Source organism: Saccoglossus kowalevskii, chromosome 14 (genome assembly GCF_978046115.1).
Source record: "Saccoglossus kowalevskii chromosome 14, keSacKowa6.1, whole genome shotgun sequence".
Lineage (NCBI taxonomy): Eukaryota > Metazoa > Hemichordata > Enteropneusta > Harrimaniidae > Saccoglossus > Saccoglossus kowalevskii.
Genome location: NC_140654.1, coordinates 15,192,310 through 15,209,044, shown reverse-complemented (window position 1 = coordinate 15,209,044; position 16,735 = coordinate 15,192,310). Strand labels below are relative to the sequence as shown.

At 36.6% G+C, this 16,735-nt stretch overlaps 1 protein-coding gene across 2 annotated transcripts in view; it reads right to left on the bottom strand.

Moving 5' to 3' along the window:
• Positions 1 to 16,735, bottom strand: part of LOC100376251 (glycine receptor subunit alpha-2-like) — an 82,768-nt gene that overhangs the window by 27,230 nt on the left and 38,803 nt on the right. The gene's annotated exons all lie outside the window — the stretch shown is intronic.

Here is a 16,735-nt window from a genome sequence, read left to right as displayed (position 1 = left end):
TGTCTATAAGCATTTACATACGTACACACCACGTATATGACATTTCAAACGAATAAGTACCTGGTATTGAATGTGATGAGTTAAATGTGTTGTTCTTTCGCATGTCTACCTACATCAAGGTTGTTGCCATATAATCCCATGCATGCGCCCACAGTACCGCCCATGTTCACAATATTAAGTACAACGCACCAACTATCACCTCACAATGATAGTTTTCAATTACATTCTCGTGCAGCGTAACACTTCCCGCATGATCGAGAAAAAATAAGTCCATTTTTACAAAATGAAAAGTGTAGATGGCGCTATTGTTCGACGATACTAAAAACTTACTCTCTTCATAGAAACATTAAACACAAGGGCGAATCTCATCATCATTATCGACTGGAAAAGCAGCGATGTGCGTGTAATATTCAAAGGACGTGGCGCTGAACCCACCACCCCCTACAGGCACGGGGATATAAAATCATTTAAATCACTATCAGTATACCATTAGCTAGGTTAAATAATTGACAAGTAGTATACGTCTATATATTTCTATATTTACTCAATTTCCATTCGTAGAGTTGATTAGGGCAGTTACATAAGTTTGAGTTTGCATTGACAGAACGTACGTTCGCTTGAGTAATTGGTGCACCCAAGGCATGTACGTATAACACATCATTAGTACCCACTACGACCTTCAGACTATTAACTCTCTTCAATCACGACTAGGAGTCTGGATATTGTTGCTGTCTGGCAACCATGCATTTTTTTTGTGGCCCAGATGCGGTGAAAGATAACTAAGTGTATAATCACCTTATGTGACGCAATATTCGCCTACGTGGTAACTGAGATAATACGGGACTTGCAATCTTATCAGTATGAGTTTTTCTATAATTTGTCGGCACTCTTTGTAGCATCCCTTGACAATCAAACGATGTTAATGCCGACAGCAGCGTCGGTGGAGGTATCATGCCACCAGGCGTCTCTACTGTTAACAGCGCATATGCGCCTGAGTGCGCAACCGGATAAATGTCGAAAAAATCATTCCAACATTCCACAGAGTCATAACATCTTATTAATTGGCAGTTTTTTCACAGTTACGCTTATTTTGATGTAGATGATCACATCCCCATAACATTCATAAGTTTTTTTTTAACTGTTTTTGTGCCAGGTGACAGTTCTGGACATTGAGTGTCACTGATGTCTCTACTGACTTTTTTTTTTTTGCGAATGCTGGTGCTGACACTTAGTGCAGTTTTGCCATAGAAGTAATATTCATTATAACAACAAGTAATATGTTGGGACTACATGACAGGGCTGTGTGGCCATCTCTATGTCACGTTTAATGCGCTATCCCGGCGTCAACCAGGCTCAGTCGAACACAAGCACCTGCGGAGCTTAACCAAGGTTCCCCCAAAGTCGGTCAGTGGAATTGCTCTTCCATTGAGTCTGTGGCACACTCACTCAGGTTAGGGATCGATCCTTGTATGTTCAGCCTAAGATAGGATGTGAACTTGGGTCATAAGTCTGATGCGACAGCCACTATGCTACCAATGGCCGGTCAACAAAAACACCACATGTTAAATGTGAGTCCACTATGCTGACTCGCCCTATATTCTACATATTCGTAAATTAATGAATATTCATCAGCGTATTCATACCTCTGTTGTAAAACAATGCAAATTGATAAATATCCATAGAGACCAGCACAAATACTGTAAAACATATTTAAATAGCTACACGCCATTTTAGCGAATTTGACTCCATGCATATATTAACTGAATCTTAATTTAGCTAAAGTGTCAACAGTCTCATCGTGAGAATATCCTTTATTTTAAATTTGTGACATCTTGAATTAGCGAAATTAGCTATAATAACATGCTAGCTAAAAAGACATGTTTTACAGGCGTACAAACAAACTCCACGGAATATGTGAATGCCTAAAGCTGTTGAATTGTCGTTCTTGAAAATTGTACTGGTGACTTGTGACTAGCAACTCGTGACTTGCAACATCGTAGTGTATATTTCCAATGTCTGCACCATCACCTATGCAATCAATGTGCGTTTGCGAAACACAAACGAGAGTAGCACATGCGTCTGAAATATTCTGACTGTCTAAACTAATTATTACTGTAGTTGACTACCATGAACACACATTGCTCTACCTACCCGACTCAATAGGAAAAAAACAAACAATGTATCATTAAATTAATTAGGCATCCATTAAAATGGTGTTTTTTTGCCGTGAAGGTGGATATGCCTAGTCTTACATGTGACGGAAACCATTATTGTACATTCTCAATACTAGATATGACGACTTTTGTTGTTTTGTTGGAAAACAGTAAAGTTTTTTTGTCGAAATTCATACAAAAATAAATTATACTAAGTGGTGTCATTCAGCAAATTAAAACTGTTCACAATGATAAAAAAAAGTATCTGGATATGTCGTGTATTCTGATGTTCGGCATAATTCACGTTATTGGTGTATGCTTTACTGTCATTTGCTTATAAATCTTCGTTGCTATTTTGGGCATAACAAAATAAATTTACGCAAACGCAAACGACGATAAAAACTTTAATGTTGTCTGCACCGTTTCCCTCGTGAACCGGGAAGTACCGTCGATTCCCTCAAAGCAATCTCCGTATTCTAGTTCCAGGACTAGTTATTTCTGTGTTTTTTGTTTTTGTTTTTTTGTTTGTATTTTATAATTACCTATAGAATAAGGTTGGTAAATTATAATAGGCATAACTATTAGATGCGAGTAAATAACTCGGTGTTGTTAAAATATCGTGGTATACCCGCAAATAAGGGTGGTTACTTATTAAACAAAACTGTCGATACCATCGGCCTACTTCCCTCGTGCACGACTTGCGCTATATCGAGACTTGCCTCATATAGAATAATACGTGTTTGTAGCCTTATCAATTGTGTAAAAACCTATATCTAGGTTTATAAGCTCCAAATAAGTATTATTTCAGTTTGCTAGTCAACTGAAAGCATAATAACAAAATAACATCAAATTGTGAAAGTGAGTTAAAATAACAAAATGTCTAAAAAAAGTACATATCATAACTAACCTTTGTTCAATAACCCAACCTCTTCTTAAACCAGACAATGATGGCAGGATACAATATTTATAAATATAAATCTTTCAATAATATTGCATAGATTTACGATAAAATCATCATATTAAGGTATAAAATACAGGGAATGTGACGGGCTCTTCAACTTTAACTCTAATATATGTATGCAACAAGCTGATAAAAGCCTGTTCCTCTCCCAGTCTCACAGAATTGTATGAAAGTGACACGTTGTCAAAAGTAACTTCAATATGTTCTCGATGATTAAGATATTCATTCCGGGAAGGTGACGAAATACACAGCAACTTAATTTAGATAGATCTGAATTTGACATGTGAATGTGCATTTTAATTGAATAGTTTTTATCAGAAATGTTTTCTTACATTTGCATCGATAAGAATAGAGACGTTATCGTTCTCAGTAATATATTGAACAATGGTCATATATGCACCTTATTGCAGCATAAGCCAGCCCGAAACAAAACTAAAGAACTTATTTATCTCTTTTTGTGTGGGTGGTGCAATTCCCGAAGATCTATTTAATCACCAAAAATGCGGGCAACATAGAGACGTAAATAGCTCAATTTACGGGGGGGCAATGCATATGAGCAATGAGAGTTGTCGCTTTAAGGTGTACAGGTCGGATGAGTTATTGATGGTTATTGCGAATAATCGCTCTTTTGTCTTGCTCTCCGATCCGCGACACACTGTTAGTGTTAACAGCCATTAGTTTTGATATAAAGTTTACTTTACACTTAAACGTCACTTAAACGTCGCGGGTAGTGAGATCGTGGGAGCAGTGTCCAGGTTAACCGATTTCCTGTGATAGGTTGTGCAATGCTTCAGTCTTGTGATCGTATATCTATATGTACAAGGCCGGTATATATTCGTTGCTCCAAATGTTTATCCGTAATGACAACATGGGAACGACAAGTGCAGCTTGTTAAAATCATCAAACCTGACACATAATTATTGTGTTAGCAAAAGTGGTGCTGATAATTTCTTAGCTACATACATTGGGCTCATTAATCGAGCAGCAAAATTCGAGTTAAATAAAATGTGATGGACAGCGTAGTAAACAAGATTTGAAATAAAAGTCATTTGCGGAGTTCAAACCAAATATGCACATTTATGAACGCGAAGGTTAATGTGTACTTGAGAGACACCTGGGGATGTCCTACGAAATACGATTTTCAGATCAAATCTTCGTTGTTTACGTGCGGGTACTTGTGTCCAAATGGCAGAGCTGATAGCGTGTGAATGTCCCTGCCGCCCAGTTTTTTTTTTACTTTCTTAGTTCGCCGGAAATGAGTAATTCGAAATTATTTATTAATGACTCTTTTGTTGAAGACTATGGCGTCGTGATAACGCATCTACATACATGATTATTGAGCACTTATTGCAAAGTAAAAGTTAAGAGCCGAAACGTCTGCGAGAAAACGACACTATTATTGTCTTGTTTGTACATTTTTATGTCATACACACAATGCTGCAGAATGTCATGTATTCTGAACGCGATATGTTCATTCTCGTAAACGAGTTTATTTCCCACCAAACCTACACATTTTTCACGAACGGTTTCACTATGTGTTACTTATGAAATAAATGATTGAAGACATGTCCGTTATTTGATTTTACATGCTCAATACATAAAAGCACTTCACAACCCTTTCTTTCTGGTGACTCTACGATTAATGTGGTACGTAATATCTGCGTACAGTATTAAGTAAACCAGCTTGTCAAAGCGATTTTTTTACAACACCAAGAGGTACATAAAAAAATGTATATACATAACGCCAACGCCACGGTGTGTATAAAAAGCTCCATACCTCCATGCACAGCCCCTGTGCTGCATGGTACGATTTTATAAGAGAAGTGGGCAGCGAGACGTTACCTCTGCTGGTCGTTTGGATGAGTGAAGCTATACTATCTGTAATGAACTAAAACGTATTTATTTGGGTCGAACCTGGTATATCTACGGTGTAATTGGCCAAGCGAGTCAAACTTCCCCAAGCACAATATTACTTTTGTGACAGTATGATGTTATTGCAAGAGTATCGCGATTCCTATTGCGTCTGTGTACAAGTGTGTAATCTTGTGATAATTGTTTAGTAGATGTTTTTTCAACTGTTAGTAATTGGTGAGAAGATAACAGCTTAAGTGGCTGCAAAAACGATATTCGTGCCTGCACGGCTGTTTGCGTTTAGTGATGGGATTCTATTTCCGTCGCGGGATACATTGCTACTGGCTCCGGTGTGAACAAAGAAACTGAAAACTGTCCTCAATGTCGTTGACGGAGATTAACCCTAACGTGGAAGTAGTTTAAGAACCGCACCCTAAGGTTGTAGAACTACTGAGTTAAAGTTCTAGGACTCATCGCATGATTCACTCATAGAAGTCTAAAAATTAGATGCAGCTTTCTCCTCAATTCTTCAGAGATTCATTTTTATTTGCTATTCCCAAGAATCCAAAATCACTCAAGCTTCAATGACTAAGATAGGCGAATGATTGGTGAAGAAATGCGACAAGTGACCAGTAATACATGAATGCCTGCATCAGGTGTGCTCACTCATCATTCCAAAGTTTATCTTCACAGGCAAGGTTACACAACTCATAACGTCTGTGTAATTGAGTATCATACATTGGGAACAAAGAGCAGTAATACAGCCCTAATTCGTACGTACATTTCACCTAGTCGTCATATTTAAAGCCTGTGATTTCGCAAAAGAATCAAAGATTATGTTAGTTTATTGTCATCTACAGGATTAGAAAACAACGAAAACAAGCTGGTGCAATGTAAAAGATAACAGATTTTAATTTACCAAAGCTAAAAATACCTTAGATAAAATATTCGGAGTTACACTTCTCCTACTTTTTTTAACTTTTTTGGTTGCAAACTACGATTGAGCTGTAAAAAAGGCTAAATCCCATAAAACCATGGTCAATTTTAGTTATTGTATCTCTCCTCATTTGTTAATGGAAATTTGATGGCCACTTCATGAGTCTCGGTCAGGTAAATGTCCATATTTATCTTATACTTTTACAGACTTGCTCGTTAATTACACTATTGAAATGTGGGGTCATTATTCGCAGGGAATAACTATCAAGTATGGCGATGGTTTATGTAGCAGCTCTCGGAAAACCCTGAAGTAGCTCTAAAACTACCTCGAGGAAGTTCTGAAACACCTGAGATAGTTAATGAACTCCTCGTTGAATCCATCCGGACATCTCGCACGATAAAAGTTTAAAATTTTTAAGTGAATTTTTGTTTGTCAATAACGGGAACTCGAATATTTAGCGTTTAGATCAGAGTTATGAAGGACCAGCTTTGTTGGGTAGTGCTTACCTCTTAATCGAATTATTTATAGTTCCGCTGGTCTGGTGTTTTTGGACGCAAGTGTAAAGATCTGCATCAATTTGTTTTTGTTTATGTTCCAGCAGTTTTGAAAAATAGTATTATAATATTGCAAGCAAAACAGCGTTGTATGTTGCAAAGTTGTCGTTTTATTTATGAAACGAGACTAATGACCCAATGGCAAGTACGGTTGTAATATAATTGAAAAGTTAATTGGTAGAACACTGCCGCTGAAAAAATCAATTGGAAATATTGTAATATGGATAATTGAATTAGGCAATTTATTATTATTCCATTAAAAGTGTTGTTTTACTCTTCCTCAAAACTAATTAATATACATAGTCAGCGATGACGACGTTCGAATCTATAACCCAGTGCTCCTCGAATATCACGAGGATAAATCGCGTCCTATCGTATCATACTCAGTGCATTTCCATGTAAAATATTGCAATGGTGATGTCACGTGGTACCTAGATTGTAGTGATAAAAAAAGAATTGTCTGTTGTACATGAGATATTTATTTATGTAATTATTTATTGAGCTGATAACAGCTCATACCGATAGGTAAAATTTATAGCCAGCAATTGAGCGCATATTTGCATACAGACTTACTGGTATCTGGGTGATGAATGTACAGGTGATGTAAACTAAATAACAATTGATACAATGACTGTGTGTGTGGATTCATGGCTGGTGCATACTTTTCCGTCGGGTGTTTTTCGAGGTTCCTGCTCATGACTTTAACTGGCGAAGAGAGTCCACGCTTCACCGAGAGAAAACCCAGAAACCCGATGAGAAATCAGATCCACGTACTACCATGGACTAACCCGACAATTAACATCGAAGTCCTAAGTCCAATGGAAAGAGAAAGGAAATCCGATGATGCAGTTGCGAAAGTGCATTCTCGATTCAGAAGACAGTAAAATGGCATTCACTCAGGTGACATACACCGCTGGTGGCTATATTGTTCTAACATCACCACGACATGACACTACTTTGTCCTGCGCTGTCAGTTATTATACCATGCTTGTTAATTTATAGAATCTATTATTTTCCTGCCCAGTTTATTTATGTGATCACTCCCTCTTTTGTTTTTTTCATGACCGACATGACTGTGGAGTGTGTCGTATATGTTGTCACCTTCTACTCTTCCTAAACGTGTATTTGCGTTGGTGTCTGGTGATGACCGACTTTAACACTAAAATATTGCCATACCAAACATAATTTTTGTTTTAATTATTAAACTGTCATAATGGTTTAACATAGTTCATGCGTGGTGTTGTATGTGTAAAATTGGACGGTTTTCTTTCCTGTTTTTTATTTATATAATATGCATAATTGCATTGACCTATATTGGTGTCCGTCAGGCTGAATTATTCCTCTGTTACACAAATGTATAACTTTAAACTAGTTAGGACCCCGCACACTAGCTGTTAAATTATTGTTTTAAATCTATTTGTGGCAGATTTAAGATATGCAATTTTTCCTCATGAACTTCCTGCCAATTCATTATGGCTATAACTTCGTTTATCTTCGGAATAACTCGTAACAGCAATTTATCACATGGTGATGCCTGGTAGAATCATATTAATGCTCAAACGTTGGCGTATTATTTTAATTGCTATACTCTCACTTGAACACTCATTGTTTCAGTGTTCTACTGTCGCGACGTGTGTGCCATGGTTAAGCTCGCACACAAAAACAGTTTGCAGCTAAAGAAAAGTAAGTTTTATTCTTAATATATTCATTTATTTTTGTAGAAATCTGATGTCTTTATATATAATATGAAGATTTGGAAGATGGTCATTAATATTTTTAAACAAATACTCGGTTGTTGTTTGTCAATTTTTATTACATTTCAAACAGTCTAGACATTCCATTTAATGAAGTTTTATGAAACACCACGATGCATGCAATCTGTTTCTAAACTACAGACTTCCGTCATGAAACAATGTCTCGTATAACAGACGGATTAATCAACTCGTCTGTACTGACGTCTAAATTAGATATGTCAATAAAAAAAAATCGCTTCCATATTTCGCGCGACAAGGACTTGCTTCCAAATTGTGGATGGGTGAACGTCATCGTGTGTGCATTCGTGATGTGAGCAGAAACTGATTAGCGATACAAGGACCCTTGACATGAATCCGGGGAATTAGGCTGAATATGCACACTATTCTCGATATGTGAATTATTTAATGCGCTGATCGATATGTAACATTAATTGGCAGATAATACATCAACAGTTCATATTGTCATGCAATAACAAAAGTCAAATTTGACATTGTTTAAATCTTACTTACAGTAGTAATTATTATTATTATTATTATTAATATTATTATTATTATTATTATTATTATTATTATTATTATTATTATTATTATTATTATTATTATTATCTGTTCATTGCAGGATATGCAATAGAAAAGTGTAGATGTGGTGAACCGCTGTTTATGTAGCTGGGTTTACGGTACAGAACATAACACTTCGACATACAAGCGTGTCAGGTGATAAAAACACTACAACAATCTTATAATTACTTTTAGTAAGACGGATATTGAGTGAAAAAGCATGTTTCGTCAAATGTAGGTAAGCTACAGAAGACACACATACCACTAGCACTACATTCCCATGGCAGCCCATATGTAACACGGACATCATAAATACTTATTTATCAATACGATTATGTTGAAACCAAAGCTGTGAACAATACATGTTAGAACAAAAGGTTCGAAACAATGTAATTTTAACATCGCTACTGCAGCTAGGGAAATTGTCGAAGCTCTATATTGGCTCTGCCGTAGAATAGTCGAATCTGTCTTTTTATCTCCCCATCATCCATACAATTATCAGTAACAACATATCCTAGATAAACATGCTCATGGAAAATGTTAAGCTCAGAGTCACCAAGATATACGGGCGGAATTATACTGCTTAAAAGAGCACGCTTCAAGGAATAAAGTAGACATTCAGACTTCTTAGGATGGTAGATGATCAAATTACAGCACGTAAAACAAATTAGCTCAAATTTATGCAAATAACCAAGATCACCAATCACCATATGTGTACCAATATCCTTGAATATATTTGAAATTGATTGTTTTCAACAGGGAAACCAAATTATACTAAACAAAACACAAATGCAATCATTAACGTTTTATTTGTGTTTGGAAATCCTGTGGCGCGATCGTTATGTTATCGACAATTCGCCTTATTACTGTAAGCATACAACAAAACCATAAAACAAAACTACACTTGACAATATTGTGATCGGCCGCTTTCTGTGATCCATCTGTATTTGACACAGACCACATTTATTCCACGTAGCTAATGGCAAGTTACTGTCTATCTTAGCGCTCATATATGCATGTTGTTAATGTAATTCTAATAACACAAATTGTTTTTATGAGAACCATGATCAATTAAACGCTTGAAACTATCCCTACCTTACCGTGGGGAGACCATGATAATGACTTTTATAGATTACAAACTAAGTTATGACCCACTGATCAGATTTATGTCATCTTTGTACACTTATTTAGGCAAAGGTTCGTTAGGTAGTAGTCGATTTTATCGCTTTTTTAATGAGACTTCGAACTTTCCCAGATGCGTCAAGTTGCTGCCTCGGCTCCAGAATTTCTAAACACTAGCACGTACATCTAAAACAAAATCAAACACAGTCACCCATTTATTGAAGCATTTTGTATTACATGTGCACGTATTTTGATGAACTTAACCTATTGCGTATATCCGCTATAAGCGCACTAAAATACGGTTTTTATTTCTGTCTCGTACGATTTTCAGTGCGACCAGCACTCGTACAAAAACGTGTCAGCATTCATTTGAACGTTTACATTTACCATTATTTGGGGCTTGGAGCGTAAAACCGTTTTTGCTTTCACTAGGTATAGGGAGGTGTGTTTTCATCTAGGAGTGGTTTTATGGCACTACTTAAACAAACATACCATACCCCTCGTTGCCTTATCAGCCAATCAGATCCGCGCGGTCGATTATTTGCCTATTGACCTCTCAGTAGTCGAAGACGTCATAAATTGGCTGTAATTTATGAACAGATCGGGTCATATATATATTTCTATAATATTGACTTACAGGAATGGCATCAAATAATTATAATGTCATTTCCAAAAATGTCCACTGAGTGTGCAAATTAAAGTGATTGTTGAAAAAAAAATAACGATGATATTGTGAATTTCAACGCACAGCCTGTTGCCGTGAAATAAACGGGTATCTTCGGACGACCATATATCGTTAATAAATTCAACCCGTGTGCTTTTCCTATGAACCTTGTTTCCGATGCAACAATTGAATTGACCAGAACATTTATTTTTAGTGGATTAATATTATACATCAATTCATTCATATCGCACATTATCAGCACTGATGTATTGTTTCCACCCAGCGCGTAAGTAGTTGCAAAGGTGGCCGGGTCAACGCCATCGTTTAATTCCCACGATTTCGCCGGAGACGAACATTCATGGCGGTCCCCACGAACCTGTACGTGATAGTGACTACAGTTAAATTGAACTTGAATTTAAACCAATACATTTTTCCATCGTATATCACGTCATAGCTTAACCTAAAAACTCGTTCAATATCACATGGAAACGCGTAACAACGCTTGACTTTGTGTTCCATTTACCCATTTACCATTGAAACGCACCAGAGCACGCGCCGTTGTGTGGTTGATTTTTTCGACTACGATGAATACAAGTTTGCAGTGGGAATTCTGCCAAGGTATAATGGTGCGGCGACGGCCGGATAACTAAACCTTGGCTGACAAATACTGATCAAGGCCAGATCATCGAATTAGTGCATGGCTGCATTCACGCGCAGTGTTCGCTTGATTCTGATATACAGCGAGGGGTAATCACTATTTGACCTCGGGTAAAATCTTAATGATCTAATCATTAGTACTAATGGTCTTGTATCTTTTCCATACAACCCCGTGCCTACATAAACTGTGAACCTCTCCTGTTTTCGAGCAATGTCGTTTTTTTGTGTGGTTATATTGTCGGACTGTCAAGTAATTTCATTGGAAAGATTTTTTTTAAAGAGCTCTTATTGTTTTTTACTCCAAGCTGTCTATCTGTAGAAACCTTACATATGGGTAAGTATAATTGATTTCCATTCATTCATTCATTCATTTTAAGTTATGTTTTATTATATGAGATAATATATGAGATTCCAAAATAGCCCTCTATAGTTCAGTTTTCAACGCATAATCCTTTGCCAAATCCAATATGGTGGAAACACATTGCTATCCCATATAAATAATCATCAAATGATTCGATTTCTGTAATTCTGTAAGTTATTTCACAATTTACATTAACACACACAATTCGCAATCTATTATATCCTGATTCGTTATCACAATAACAGACACAGAATGATTTAAATGCATAGTTGTCCTACATTATCATTAAATGCATTTTAGATTTAGTTGTGTATCTCACATGTGTTGCCCCTCGATTCGCGACTTAGTATATACATATCACCAGCACATGCTATTTGACTGGTGTATTACCCAACACATCAATTTGTTGTCAAAAATATGATCAATTTGAAGTGAATCAAAGAGTCTCGAGTCCTGTATCGACAAATAAAATCAATGATATTGAATTATGTATACATATATATATATATATATATATATATATATATATATATATATATATATATATATATATATATATATATATATATATATATATATATATATATGTGAGTACTGTATATGTCCTATAAAATTTGTATAAATTAGTTGATTTCACGCGTTATGATAAATGCGTGGTTGTGCAAAAAAATTGTGTTTGCGCATCTTTCTAAGCACACAATTTACATCCATAATAATATTATACCCATATATGTATATTAAATTTGCATATAGATATATTGATGATTTCACATGCGTGAGCAACATTGTCAGATTTACTCGACGAGTGCAGTAATTTTCGTTTTATTTTTTTTTCACACCTTTGGCAACGAAAAATGAAAATTACTATATGTGTGTAATGAATCTGATATTGTAGTGTCGTGCATGGATGCCGATCACCGTTAATTTACCCTGTTGCGACTGAGAAATATAGTTATTGTTACAATATCACTATATTTACGGTTTGGCGAATGCATTGGTCACGTAATTACGTTTTTTTTTTTGAGTAATTCTAACCGTGCTCGCTTCACAATTTTTGACAAATCGCCCGCTAGATATGAATGAAACACATTTATATGCGCGGAGATGTTGAGGTTGGCAGAAATTTAAAGTACGTCTCACATAAATGCGGCTGTATATCAAACGTGTAGACCTGGGAAACACCTGGGAATATTAAAATTAATCTAATTGTTATTGATAATTTTAGAGATTTTTTGTAAAGACAACAAAATGCTATTAGCTGACTTAGAGATAACACACATATGTCATAATAAGATTGACGGGAATTTGATTACATAGTATGGAGATACAGAACATATCACATTACGTCACAAATTGTATTTTCAGCCTTGTTACAACGAATACAATAATTTTAGACTGTAGGAACAGCAATTTTAAACATCTTTTGTTTGCATGCAAGTTTGTATGCAATACAATGGTATTGTGGTTAAATATTTTTAGAAACATCTAGACGGATGTGGCGTTACAGAAGCTCTATAAATTAACACGAAGTAACATTTTAAACAGATATGCGTATATTCCATTAGTCAAAACGATTAGTAATTGTAAGCGAAATTCGGACGTAATTTATATTTTAGACAGTTTCGTTTCTTTTGTGTGATAAAACTGTACGGTTAGGTTTGCCGTACTAACCCGGCCTTCAGTTATATTACTGTAAACAGTAAATGGCATCTTTTCAAAGTAATATCATCTGTGCGGTTTTTTTTATTTCTGGAAACATGACAGGAACAAGGCTTACGTAAAATGATTTAATGTATTATTCACGATACTCTTAATAATGAACTGTCGGCCAGTCTGACGGCTGTTGTTTGGCGAATCAAATAGTGCTTAGTGATCGGATGTAATTTTTACGTACATCAGAACAACAGATTTCAAAAGCTACATGAAACGCTATCCACAAGATATCAAGTGTACCAGCATTCACCGGCGAAAACACCTGCAGATGACTGTACAGCATATATAGTGACTGTGAATTGAAGACAGACATAAAGCGAAAACATCGTTGAATCGTATTTCAGCGCACTGTATTTCTAAATGTCTCTGTATTACGCGTCATCTATAATACCGAATTTCGAATACTTGGGGTCAAGTTTCTATCCTGTTCATGAAACATTTTCCCATTATGGTATGAGACGCTCACAGACATAGACCGGCTGCTTTTATTCAGATGAATCGTCTTTCAGCCGAACACCTAACACTCCGATCAGTATATGCACATTTCAAATAAAAGAAAATCAAAATCAGTGGCTACTCACGTCGCCTTGTGGTGGTTCGCTCACACGGCGTTGTTAACTACGGACAGCGTCGAGTTTTAGGGAGTGTAGCTTGTATATAACACAATACACGCGCTGCGGAGTGAGCTGATTAAGCTCGTATGTCGGGGTCGTGGTTGGTTTATGCCTTTTATGAGCGAAGCATGCAAATACTCTTGATTCATGGTCGTATGAGCAAGAATTCAGCAAGAGCAATAATGAGCATTTCGTCAAAGAGGGCGCTATTCAAAGTTGAATCTCCATACTCATATCACGCAGATCGCCGTAAGCGTTGACTGGGAGCAAGCAAAGCTACAAGGAAAGATTATTTTTCCTATGCAATAATTACGCAATAGCAGATAGTGAACGGGATCGTTCGCTTTAATAATGAGCTCGGCGTATTAAAAAAAGTTGGATATACGCACATTTTGCATTTATTTATTTTTTTAAATCAAATAAGCTTGTATGTTAGTTACGCATAGAGCGTGAAGCATACAGTGACATGCAGACCACGTTCATGGGCGAATTTCCAGGTGATTATTGGTATGATTATAGTGGTTTCCAATTGATCCATTTGTAAGCGCCAGCTGTAACACACATTCAAAAATGGTTCGGAGTGTATTTTGTTAGACTTTTAAACAGTAGATATTGTTTCGCCTCTATCTATGAGACAACATTGCTTTGGATAAACTAGATTTCAAATAGTGTGAGACAAGTGTAATTGAATTAATTAGCTGGATCATTAGATGGGCATAATGGCCGCGACAGGTTAATTAAATCTTGCTACACGTATCGCATTATAATCCTGGTTCAAGTGCGGATAGGAAGGTGATAGACCATTGTAAACACGTTTTGCAATAAATATAAACGATCTTGTGTATTTCTGAACACCAATATGACATTTTGTTTTATATTGGTGTGATGATATTCTGCTCGTTTGCTTTAGAAAGCTATGTTCAAAGCACACAATAAGATGGATATCTGTATCACTTTTTCGGATTTGACTTCCTTCGCCATCAAATAAACGATATATGTTTGTTTCTATTCACCGCTCCCATACCACACTAAGCTAGTAAGTGTCAGCTGTCACGTGCTAAAGTGCGAATACAACCATAGAGGGACTGTGGTACAACTATTGACGAGCGTGGGACCGGTTTATTCACGCTATAAATGATAATTACCTTCTTCTGACTTAAAATTACGCGGTGCCTATTTTAGTTAAAGCGGGGGGAGTCGTCACCTACGCATGCGTCAGGTGGCCGTAGCGTGTCATTGTTTACAAACAAGTGTTTTTCCACGAACCTTTGCGTTCTTAGCGTGTGTTGTTATCGTCGCTTGGGATTCCCGCGTGTGCGCCGGTGACGACCCTCCCACTTTAAATGACTACTACGTGCGACAATACCACGTAAATTTAAACATAACTTGTGGTCGAATACGCGCTGGTCTGTCGTTAAGCACCAACACACGATACACAAGCAAGTCGTCATTTCGATCGGTACGCAACATTCATGTCTATTATTCTAATTACCCGGCCTTTCAGTCTCAGGATTTCGGCGGCTTACCCACAGCCCACTTGTTCATTGTTCTGGCTTACACATATGAAATCAACATTCGGATTATTCCCAGGAACCATAAATCGACCCGGACCGCGGAAAATAATGTTCCTCTGCATAGATTGTCAATTTTAGTCGTATTGTCTAAAAAAAGTCACAGTTACACTGCATAGATATATTAACTAACCTGCAAGTCGACAAGTTCTGACTTTGAAGATAGTAGGCCATAAAACCATGTGCAAACTGACAAGCTATTTACATAACAGACATGCAAATACACATAATTTACAACATTTAAGCCGAGACTTGAAGACGTGATCACGGCTAGCGTCCCCCCACTGTAAGCAGATGTGTTCACCACTGATTCAGGCTGACTCGAGCATGAGAATGATAATACAGTAACTAAGTAAGTGGAATCCTGAACAACACGAACAATATGCATATAACCACCTAACTAATATAATTCTTGCAATCAGGAAAAAAAAAACCTACACACGTAAGATTTCCATCGTGGACAAAGTATTTAAAAACAAATTTAGATATGTGTACACTAAAACTATATTTAAGAAAAAAGCGGATCGGCTTGTCCACCACCGAAACTAAAAACCATCACCATCAACAGCATTTGAGCAGTTAAACGATTGTTTGTGCGCTGTTCATTGCGCAACTAAATTGAACACAAACCAACATATATCAATTCGAAAACAGTGACATATTAACGTGCAGGAACGTACACTCTATTTCGAATTACATGTATCGAGCGTATTCACATCCTAGCTTACGCATTTGCTCACTCATAGATAAATGATTCAAAACGTGTATACCTAAAGCACTGAATTCTTAAATACCAACTCATCCTTGGATCACGAGTGCACACAGTATTATGACGCAAAACGATAATTAAAACTGTGAAGACACTGACGGAAACTCTCACGAATACTGAAATAATTGTAAAAATAAATAATTGTCAAAAAATGTTTTTTGATCAGCGATCCGGGGAACGCTAAACAAGCAAGTGAAAACAAAACATATATATATATAATACTGCACAACTTGAACCGCACGCTCACATAAATCGAAACTACGACGCTGTAAAAAAAGGCGGGAATCGAACACCCGACTATTTGTATTTACTTCACTTGATAATCTTTCTCTCGTCTGTCTTTTACATGTGCGAGCACGTTAACATACCTAATTATACCATATTTGACAAACTAAAAGTCGACATAATAACAATCAAAAAAATTTCAACTTAATTCTTAATATTACCTGAAGGATTAATCGCAGTGGCGCTTATTAGGACGTAAGCTGCAATGTAC